We start from the raw sequence: 12,218 nt of genomic DNA on the forward strand, positions 1-12,218 counted from the left end.
CAGAGATGCTAAAACTCACTACCTACATGCCGATTCATCACTATGAGCAATAAGGGGACTAGGGGCTCCTCCTCAAACTCCAGGATCAAACATGCACACGTACTTTAAATATCTATGGATGCATCTGGAAAGTTAAGAGTTCTGCATAAGGAGATATTTGCATGTATCTGTATCTTCCAAATTCTCTCTTGCGAAGATATATCACTTGTATAATTTTAAAGGTTTTAAATAGGCCTTAAATGCTTTTCTTCAACATGTCCCTTAACTCCTCCTTCTGCTGGATCGTGCTGACTCTGATTTTTACAGGCTCATTTCTCTTTGTCCGCAACAGATTCTTCAAGTCATTTCAGGTGATAAAAACTAGTTTTGACTCCAGCTCACAAGCTATTCTTATAGCAGCCCAACTTGTTGGCATTATCTGACCTCTCTTTTTAGTATCTCGAATATAATTTGACCACAATAAAAATACTGGATCCAAATATTATATGCACAATGGATTAAAAGAGCTCACATAGACTATGTTCCTTAGCATTTCCTAAAATTCTGCTCAGTAGGTTTCCTAGTCAAAGGACTCAACCCCTCTGGTCCAGAGATCAGGAACAGACATATTCCTGAGGGTGTAAGGAGGTGCATCAGGCTATCTGAACCTGAATTGTAGGTGTTAAATGTTATCATTAACACTGTAACTCTTTCAAACAAACAAATAAAATAAAAGTTAAAACGGAGCCTCACTAAGTGAAAGGCATCAGGGTACAATATAAGTAATCCAGAATTCCTTTTGTCCACACAGCTTAAAAACAAAACGACAAAAAAAAAAAAAAAAAAAAAGAAAGAAAAGAAAAAAATCCCACTACTTGTGTATCAGATACATTAAAGAATAATTAGGGATCAGAACAGCTTTAGCTGTTAGCCTTTGTACAGTATTATATTTTATGCCACCCTACCTGGAAAGAAAATTTGGTACTACAGTATCATAGTTATCTGAAGTACAGACTTTTTTTTTTCTCTCTGTCTCTCTACATTGTGGATGATAATTGTTCACAGGATTCCTATAGCAAGTGAAGGTGCAAGTTCCATTTTTCAGTCACCCCTTACTCAAAGCCAGGGACTAAAATCCACAATGCTACTCAGGGAAATATATTCTATGGGAGGATGGGGTTGTTAGAGGACTGTCAAGAAGATTTTGTTCAAATACATAGCTTTCTGATGATTTAAGGACAAAAATGAGAATATCATTCAGATTATTTGTCAAGAAAAAATGCAAACATTCAAATGTTTTAAAGCACCCACAGGATTATTCCTTCTGTTTTATCCATGGTATTAAAAGTATGCCATGAAAGTGCCTGTATTAAGAAAGGCGGGAAATCTGCTAAACTCCCAAGCCATACCAAATTTGCTCTAATGTGCATTTTTGAGAACATGTGTTTGTAGTAATAAAAATGACCACCCCGGAATGAAAGGAATGAGAAAAGTCCCCAAGGGTTTTTATTGTCTGTCTGGGTTAAACAACAACTTGTAGAGCAAAGCACATCTCACAAATTGCTCCAGAAGAACACAGGGGTTGGCAAAGGCCTGTTACAAGCAGCATGAGGAACACAACGGAAAAACAGGCTGATGAGGAGTATCATCCTAATGACTGTCGTGCGGACCCGTGTAGAGAAGTCACAGCTAAAGTCACATTGTAGGCAACCAGTGGCATATGGAGACAGAGATAGGAATGGGGACAGGGCTACAAACACACATGCACACACATACAAACACATTATCTACATATGCTTGCCCAAGGCAGGTCTAGGCATCCTAAGCACACACTAACATTTCTCATAGAAATCCAGTCATCTTGAGAATGTTGTCACACACTGAACGTCGGTAGATACAAATTCCTCTTGAAGATCATCTTTCACTTCTCAGACCTCAGGAGAGCAAAGACAGCTTATGTGTGTGTGGACAAATAAACTCTTTCATCAGAACTGACCAACATGCTTAATAAAATAGGAGTTTAGTTCATTTTGAAACCAAACACTCGCTCCTTAAATTGACCATTTACTATAACTTGACATAAAATGAAAAATGCCGATAAGTGTATTTTGAGATATTTCAAAGAATAAAGGTAGCCTATTCATAATATATAAATTGGCTCTTATTATTTTCTTTATAGAGGAGACTTTTCTGAGGCACTTTATAGACATTTACACACACACACACACACACACACACACTTATTTATATAATGTGCTCTTATCTGAGTTGGCCAATCTTAAGTGTTTTTTTTTTTTTAACTGATGGTTTCTCAACTTCTAGAATAGTGTCTGGCAGATAGCCACTCAATAAATATTGCTAGAGGAATAAATGTTTTGGTCTAATGTAGTAAAAATAATCATAAATCTGTAAATAAGAGATTTTACCTTGAATAAGCAAAATGATGAAGAGATGCAGACCCAGACTCTTTTCTCAGTATCAATACTTGAGCTGTATCATATTAATGGGATTCATAGTTATCATTTATTAATTCACTCAACATGTTTATTGAGGTTTTATTATGTGTAAGGCCTTGAGCTAAATATTAAAGCTACTATTGTGATAAATTTCAAGTAATCAATTTTTATAACATCTATCTGATCTAAATAATCAGATTTTTAGTAACTCTACTTTTATAAGAATGAAGCAAAATCCAAAGCCAAAAAAACTCATATTCTGGGGCACCTGGGTGGGTCAGTCAGTTAAGCATCTGTTTTCAGCTCAGGTCATGCTCAGGGTCTTGAGATCAAGCCCTGCAATGGCCTCCCTGCTCAGTGAGGAGCCTGCTTCTCTCTCTCTCTCTCTCTCACTCCTGCTCCCCCTGCTTCTCCCTTTCTCTCTCTCTCTCTCTCTCTCTCTCTCTCTGTCAAATAAATTAATTAATTTGAAAAAACTCATTATAAGATTTAGTTAATGAATAAAACCAAAGAAGGTCGCACCCGTTCAATAGTTTCTGGGGTCATACCCATTCAGTAGTTTCTCATTATGTAACTATTACTGAAGTCCTAAACAAGGCCCTGCCTAGAAATACCTGTGCATGAAGAAAAAATTTAAATTATGTCCATTTTGTCCAACATCACAAGGCAAAGAGAAAGATCCTAAATGTTTAGAAATTTTTTTTTAAGATTTTATTTATTTATTCATGAGAGACACACAGAGAGAGAGAGAAGCAGAGACACAGGCAGAGGGAGAAGCAGGCTCCATGCAGGGAGTCTGACGTGGGACTCAATCCCGGGTCTCCAGGATCACGCCCTGGGCTGAAGGCGGCACTAAACCACTGAGCCACCTGGGCTACCCTAAATGTTTAGAAATATTAACAAATATTAAAAATTAAATGGATTTTCTGCCCAATACTCAATTAACTAGAAAATTCTATCAACCAAAATATCCTTTCCACCAGCATTCTGAGTACTCTAGGTTTTGCTATAATGAAATCTCCATCAGAAAAAAAAAAAATGATTTTAGTATGTTTAAGTATATAATTCTATCATTGACAATTCTTTAGCAGCAATGATGAGTATAATTCTGAACTATAAATGGACCATATGAAATATGCTAACATATATTTCTATGCCAAAAAGAATATATAAACCCTTTAGTATTATTATTTATCATTCCTGAGCTATTTCTGTATTTAGAATCCATCATATATCACTTTATGTCTCACTAGAGAAACAACAGAGTGATAGTGCAATCAGCAAGCCTTAATAAATCTGTCAGCATGCTACTTTATAGTAGGTATAAAGCATAATCTGTAATCTACAAGTCTTGATTCCCAATATATGACTTTGAGTCTGTCATCAACCACAAACCAGGAATATCTCTAAACAAAAATTCCTAAATTCACAAATGCTTGCTACCATGCATTCAGACTGTGGTCTAAAAACACACATGAATCATCTGTGCACAGACATTTGTGTAAAATCCAACAAATACACTTACAAGAGACAGAGAAGACATGAACACAGAGCAGAAGGCTTTGTGGTAATAGAGGCACAATTAGGTGGATGTGGCCACAAGCCAAGGAGTGACTAGAGCCACCAGAAGCTAGAAGACAACAAAGGATTCCCCTAGGACCTCCAGAGGGATCATGACCCTGCTAATACCTTGATTTTGGACATCTGGACTCCAGAAATGGAGTGAGAAATGTGAGAGACCATGTGAGAACAAATTTCCATGTGTTAAGACACCAGGTTTCTGGTAATTTGTAACAGTAGCCACAGGACACTAATGTAGTTACCAAGTCAAATGCTTCTCATTGCTGAGACAACTCAAAGTGGGTCTTATGGACTTCACTGTCTTCCCCTAAAATTCGTACACTGAGGCTCTAACCCCTAGCACCTCATAATGTGATTATATTTGGAGAGAGGGCCTTTAAAGAGGTAATTAAATTAAAATGAGGTCATTAGAGTGGCCCTAATCCAATCTGACTGGTGTCCTTATAAAAAGAGGAAACCAGGACATACAGAGAGACACCAGGGATATGCACACACAGAGGGAAGACCATGTGAAGGGACAGGAGGGTGGCCATCTGCAAGCCAAGGAGAGAGGCCCCAGAGGAAACCACCCCCCCTACCCTCACCCCTGTGCTGGCACCTGGATGATTGATATTCAGCCTCCAGAACTGTGAGAAAATCCATTACCGTTGTTGGATCCATCTAGCCTGTGGACATTTGTTTACAGCAGCCCCAGCAAACTAACACAGAGGGTATAGGTGGCTCAGACCTTTTGCCTTTGGAAATTCATTTATACCCAAGGAAATTTCCCCTTCTTCAAGTTAACTAAGATAGAAGTATTTTAAAAATACAAAGTGAAATAAGCAGAAAACTTTAAGTAACAGTCACTAAATGATTAGTACCATTAAGAGAAAAGCCAGCTATTGTAAGCATCTATCCCAGATAAACAGGTATGGTGGACAGCTATGGTCAGGACCTCCCAAAAAATGCCTAACAAAGGCAATATTTAGAAGACACTTGTCTTCTTCTGAGCCCAAAAGGCATCAGAAATCAAGTAGTTGAACACACTCATTCTATAGAGGTAGAAATCGAGGATCCAAAGACTAGTGACTTAACCTGGGTGACCTAGCTTGTGAGTGACAGAGTCGGGACTGTGACACAGGTTCCCTGAACCCTAGACCAACACATTTTACCAATGCCTCCCTCACTATTCACTTCTTTTAGTCCAGCAAATAATTGTTCCAAAGTTCTCCAGGGCTTTCTGTTGACCTTGGAAGATGGAGTGGAGATACTGCCCCTTTGAGGCGGGGGGGGGGGGGCGGGGGGCTACCCCCTGCACGGAGAGCATGTAGTCTTTGATTCTGGTTGTTAGTGGTGGGGTCTGGTGGCCTCGGCTGCTTCTCAGGCAAACCCACCCTTCTTGCTCCCAGCCCTGCATCTTCAATCATGGGAGACAAGCCCAAAGCCTTCTAACTTGATTCTCAAAGCTATGAGTACAGGGAGCGTGACTGTTTTTTCTTGATATATTCATGTTTGGTTAAAGTCTCCTTGCATCCATACAGTGCATTCACCTCAACTCTGTCTCTCCACCCTGAACAGAGAGGAATTTTCGCTACCTTGAGCAGCTTGTATGAAGTATGGGAGAACCTGTTTCAGTATCATCACTCTCTAGAAGAGTAGGAGACCTAACAGGTCTAGGCGCTAGGCTATCTTATGTGCAGTGACTCATTTAATTTCCCAATTAATACAAGGTCAGTATTGTCATTCCTCCTTTGCTCTGTCCCATTACCCACCTTCAATTATACAACCTGGCTTCCTTTATTAACATTATCTGGGATGATCTTATTCATCAGTCCGTCTCCTCCTGCCCTATTTCATGCCCTCCTCAGTATTTCAATAAAACTCCATGGGAACAGGGCTATTATTTCTCAACCACATCCTCAGTGCCTAAGAGGCAGTCAGTTAATATTTGCTGAGGAAATCTATTCTAGTGGTTCTTGAATCAAGGATGCATGGATACTAATCTCTTCCCAGCCATGTGTTGTTCCTCAAATCTCCCCATCAATCTGTTGAAGATTTCTGGTTTGGGGGCACCAGAGTGGCTCAATAGATTAAGAGTCAGCCTTTGGCTCAGGTCATGATCCCAGGATCCTGCTCAGCAGGGAGTCTACTTCTTCCTTTCTCCCTGTCCCTCACCCTTGCTCGTGCCCATTCTCTCTCTCTCTCTCTCTCTCTCATAAATAAAATCTTTTTAAAAAATATTTCTAGTTTTGAAGCCTAACACATAGTCCAACTCTCCCATCCAGCAGATGGGGAGGTTGAAGTCTGCTGTCAGCCCTGGCTTTTGTTCTTTTAGGCAGCTTTCCCATCCTTGGGGCCTTTAAACATGAGCTACAATTGCCCAGACATGCCCTCTCCCTGCCCCAACTCACTTTCAACCTCATTATATTTGTATCCCAACTCTAAGCAGATATAGATTCCGCTTAGAGATCCCTAAAGCCATATCCGATCCCTCCAAAATTGATGTTGGTTCTAGTTCTCTCTGTTCTTAAGAATTTGGTGTCTCCTATAAACTTTGTCTACATATCATATCATTAAACATTTTAGGATCGGTATTGTTCAAACTCTTCAAATCCCTCTACTAACTAAAATAGTGCAAACAGATAAACAAGAGAAATACAGGAAAAGCTGAAAGCATAACTCTAGGCTGTATTTTCATGAATGCACACAAAACTTCAAAAGATAGAAAAAAACAACATTCTATTATTTTTCACATAATTATATGCAAACTTCTGATCAATAAGTGCTTCTCACACTGGGAATAAATCCATTCACTATTGCTTTAAGGGATAAATTAAGTCTGCAACCAAAATGTGAACGAGGGGAAGTATGGAGTGTTAAATACCAGAAACAACACAGCACACGAAACTCACAACACGTACAACCAAGCTCGCCATGGCCTAGGTGGCATCCGGCCATCCCTTGTTTAGAATTCAGTTTAATTTGAATTGCTTGAGCATGGATTCTGTAGCGCTGCATTTTTCAGTGAATTGTGGGGGATAGAGAAAGCTTAACCCAAGATGGTTGAGTTGCAAAAATATTTGCCCTCTGATTTAGAATTTTAAAGTAACCTTTGTTACAAATTCCCATATAATTGTTCCGTATCCAAATTAAACCTGCCACATTTTCTATCCCAAGCATCACTGATTGAATCAAGCTGCAGATGAACATTCCTTTCCTCCCTCCTTCAATTTATTCTGTCCATTTTTCAGGGTATATTGAACATCCCTGCAATTCACAATAGACATGTCACAATGACTGCAGAGAAAACATAGGCTTTCACAAACCACCAAAGCGTGTTCTTGATTCAGAATTCCCAGGGGGCCTAGGTCTTCAAAGTAGATTTATTCCCCACACATAAACCTCATTTGTACATATTTAATTGTGATCTCATTCTCTATTTAAAAAAAAAAAATGTTTCATTGGCTCTGATTTCTTTCTGACATCCCTATGCCTTTTTATTAACATTCTCGGTTCCTGCTTTGAGGCCTTCAGGGATATATCCAAACTAGAAAAATCTTGCTAGTACTTGAGGGATGGGGGTGGGGATGAAACTGTTCTTCAGTCCTGAAACTCCTCATATTTAAGGAAGGAAATAAAAACTTCCAAGAAGGGTAGTTGACTATATTGCCAAGCTTGCCTTGTGCTCTTGGGTTTAATGTACAGAACTGTACATAATTATTTAGAACACTACTCATAAAGTCGTGCCAGTGAAACTAACTTCGCCAAATTTATCATATGTTGCTACAGGCTGGCGCCATCTCAAAGAAACCCACATGTGCTAATAGGAACTAGGAATTTTTGTAATTTTTATTGTGCCTTTTGGGGAAACATCCTTTCTAATAAAGGATACATCATCATTTCTCAATTTTAAAATAAATTATTCTAGAGAAGAACTAAACTTTTCCCCCTAATCTGTGTGTGGAACCAACTATCAGTCAAATATTTGAATCCTGAGAATGACAGGAATAAGTGAGCCAGATCCCAAGACGGAAGTGACCTTTGTACTGTTATTGCTTCTGCTCAGTGTGAAATGTATTCCAGCACTGCTTATAATTTGTTAAGCGAGTTTTTAACTGTTGGAGGTGATGAGCTGAATAGATGGAAATATCTTTAAATAAAAATAAACTAAAAAACATACCATTTCTTTAATTCTGATGACTAGCTCATACTAATAGCAGATATGGTTATTTTTTTAACTTTTATAAAGTTTGAAGTCATCTTTCTAAGTTGCAAAAAAGAAGTCTAACTTTTACTGTTTAGCTTTGTTTATCTGATGGAGTCCTCCAGAGATTACAGGAAAAACACTTATTGCTATTCTATTATTATTAATAGATAAAAGTATCTCTTACATAGGTAACACTTTAAAAAATCTTAAATTTGTTATATCCAACTATGCATTACTAGTACAAAGATAATGTCTTCTTTGTAATGAACACTTATTATATTCTAGGCATTTCATGCAGGGAATGAATCCCAGTAGGTATAATTATCACCAATTTACGGAACAGGCAACCAGAAGTCAGAGAGACTTGGTCATTTGATCAAGGTCAAGGTTATGATCTGAATCTGAGCTTCTAAGATTCTAAAGTTCTTTCTCCTTTTCACTCTTCCAAGGAAAAGAAAAGACAGATCAATTAGTGTCTACCTGACTATATGAGCCCTAATAAAATCACCAGAGGTAGAAGTCAACTCAGAAAAAAAAAAAAACTGATTTTTACCTAATAAGTAACTAAAAAAGAATGTGCAATACTTCAAAGGTCATTGAGAAATGGCCATCATTTAAAATTCATTAGAAGCATATTAATACAGAGATAAAACCTGCAGAACAAAGGGAAAAGTAAAACATGATGTGTGAAGGGATATAGGAAGGCGAAATGAAAAGATGAATTTGGCCTAATTTTATCCACGTTTCTTGGGAATGGAGGCCCATCCGGACAGTGTTCCTGGGGATCTATCTGCATATGAAGACCCTAGAAATTCTGAGAGGCACTCAAAGGACACACAGCTGAAAGCTTTAGCAGGCTTTAACACTCTTGGGAGAGCCCTCATCTGGTGGAGCTCCTTAAGTTTTCAGCTAGAAAAGAAGCAGCGGCCCAAGTACTTGATCTTAGCCACCCGGCATTGGTGGCATGTGATCTAAATGCCAGATGTCGAAAGGGGAAAAGCATTAGGGCACATCTATTTCTTAAGACCTATCAGAGGTCTGTTCTATAAACCGACAGGGCAAAACCAAGCAGATGCCACCACCTTGATTCAAACTGCTCTCTTAAAATGTTCTGCTGAGGCAAGGGCACCCACCACCCCAGAGCAACCAAAAGGATGGAGGTTTTAGATACTCAAACCAGATAATTAGATTCTCTAGATGCACAGAATTAGATGCACAGAATCAGGCATCCCCCCAGGTAGTAGACTCTGAAGAAATCATCCCAGTGGAAGAAAGGAGAGACCCGAACCTACAGTGACCTCAGAACAAGACAAATGCAGAAGGCTGTGTTTCCCCTCCAGTTGATAGTGAGGATTGCTACTATCGAAAGTAATCAATAGACATTTCGGTCGGCCAAACTTGAATTCTTTTAAGAAAAATGACTATTCCAGCTGGGAAAAGTAGGAGTGGTAACTGGCTCATTGTGCAAGTGTCTCAAATAGTCTAGATATTAATTAATGTTCCAAAGATAATCAGCTACATATTCTTTATCTCTCATTAGCCCGAGTAGCTTTCGAAACGGATTTAACAGTTGTGAAAGCTCAGAAGTAGAAAACACAGTCAAAAAGCGAAAAATCCAAAAAAAAATTTTTTTAAGTGAAAAATCCCAAAATGTGTCAATTCACTCTTCTCTGGGTTCTCCAACCTGATGACCAAGGCCTCCATTTTGTCCTCTATTCTCTACCTCAGTGCTGAGCTCAGCTCTGTTCCTTCATACACACACACACCCTCCCTCCCCCGCCCCCATGATCCAGGGCCAAGTTCAGCTTTACATTATCATCATCAGATCCTTCAGCCTAACTACACCAAAGCTCACTTTGCAAATAACCCAGTGTAACCTATGCATGATGCAAAATTTATTTCTTAATCTAAAGCTCAGATCACCATAATTTTCGACATTAAAAAATTAGCAATCATTTTGAAATCCTGGCAAAGAATCAAAGCACTATTCCAACCTAGCAGCCTAAACAATGCAGGACTCTGTGACACTGAAAAGCAAGAGCAAGTTTTTTCATTTTCCAACAGCACAAAGCATAGCAACTTCCACCGACTGAATAATGTGAATTTAAAGTCAGTCATCTATAAATATTTTAAAATCTGATTCTATTTCATTGTGAGACCTTAACCCCTCACCTCCAAAAGCCACACAGTATTCGATAGACAAGGTAAAGATTAAGTAACTTGCAGTTTTCCTCACAAGAAAGCAAAATGGGGGGAAAAATCATACGCAAATCAGTTTAATGTAGCATTTTATTCATGTTGCCACGAGGGAAACATTCCCCTATCAGGCTACCTTGCTTCTTTTAACAGAACTAGAAAAAGGAGGGAGGATTATTTGTGCATGTGAATATGACTGAAGAGGCTACTTTGTACCCCGCTCATATTTCCTTACACTTCATGAGCACAGATGAGCACACCATTCAAGGAGGTCAAGACAGAACCTAGTGCTGATATGGTTCTGTTGTGTAGACCCGGTGTCACCAAAAGTCTTAACTGGACCAGTCACCTGATGGCTTATAGCTACTTTGGTCTGCTTTTGTTTGATCTGGAGCTTGGATTATGTTGCCTCCAGGCTCAGTTCCAGTGTTCTTGTTTTAGTTTTAAGCTCTCTTAAAAATGAATGAATCATTGAGCAGGATATCACCTAAATAACAAAAATTCAGAACCAGCTTCCAGCTCCATGTTGCCAATCTTTATTGACTACATTACCTACTCAGAAAAACACACATTTAAGCAGATAAATAATACTACTTTCACAAACCCAAATGGCAAATTTTAAAAGTAGTAATAATTGAGTTGACAGTGATACGGTAAGAGTGCAACATTCATTAGCACAACTTTTCGGATTGAAATTTGGCAAAAATTGTATACCCCTTTGATCCAGGAATTCCATTACTAGGAATCTATCCTAATGAAATAATTAGTGATGCAGATAATAACATACAAATAACAAAGATACTCATGAAGCTGTGCATAATAGCAAAACACCATAAACCACCTCAACATCAGCAGTTAAAGAAATTATTGTACTTCTATGTTAAACTAATATTTAGTCTTTAGGATTAAGAAAATTGAGGGTAGGAATATTGTCATTATAAAACATTAATACAGCATTATATTGTGGGAGTTCAGAATATGCCACCCCAAAATAAGTCTCTTTGACATAAGGATTATCCTCAGTTTATTATTTTGAGAAACAGCAGACACAAGGAAGCTCTGAAGACAGAATAAGTTACCCTTTTGTGAGGGAAATTAACATTCATAAAGGAAATCTCCACTTGTAAGTTGTCTCCCTATCTGTACCAAAAAGGAAAGGATGACTCTAAATCACAAGAGTCTTATCAGTGGAGAAGGAGCAACTTAAATCTGCATAGTAAACCTTATCCTTGTTTACAGGTTTTTTTAATCTGTGTAAATATTTTATTGTTTTCAAATAGGATATTGAGATTTACATATTATTTTAAAGAACATTAATATACAGCTAACTGAAACAAAATACACAAGGAGCATATGAGATACGAGATACAATGAGAAAACCGGAGATGTTTTAAATTTAATTTGCCCTACTGGGATCATCAGGACTCCTGGATGTGATGTTGGCATGTGTATGAAATATTTTTTCTGTAAGTTCTAGCTGACATCCTTCCGAAGAGCACATGGTACTACAGCATCTAAGAAATCAGTGAATAACTAGGTTTTCCATCTTATCAAAGTACAAACCATTAGTTCAATTCCAGGCCCTCTGCCAGAATCCAGTTATCTATTTTTACTAAGTTCTTTGATAAATTTTATTAAGAAATTATTGAATCAGAAAGTGATTATTGAATCACCTTCCCATAACTTGGCTCCCCACACTCTTTCTTCCTTTGTTTTATGTGAAGATGATCTTTATGACCAAATTCTAGCCACCATGTATATGAGATACACTTGTTGGTTTTTTCTTGTTAATCTGTTTTTTTGTGAAAGGGTCCTCAGCT

The 12,218-nt window shown here is 38.2% G+C and overlaps 1 protein-coding gene across 2 annotated transcripts in view; it reads right to left on the minus strand.

The window, feature by feature from the left end:
• Positions 1–12,218, minus strand: part of SLC26A7 (solute carrier family 26 member 7) — a 120,016-nt gene that overhangs the window by 59,438 nt on the left and 48,360 nt on the right. The gene's annotated exons all lie outside the window — the stretch shown is intronic.

Source organism: Vulpes lagopus, chromosome 9, assembly GCF_018345385.1.
Source record: "Vulpes lagopus strain Blue_001 chromosome 9, ASM1834538v1, whole genome shotgun sequence".
Lineage (NCBI taxonomy): Eukaryota > Metazoa > Chordata > Mammalia > Carnivora > Canidae > Vulpes > Vulpes lagopus.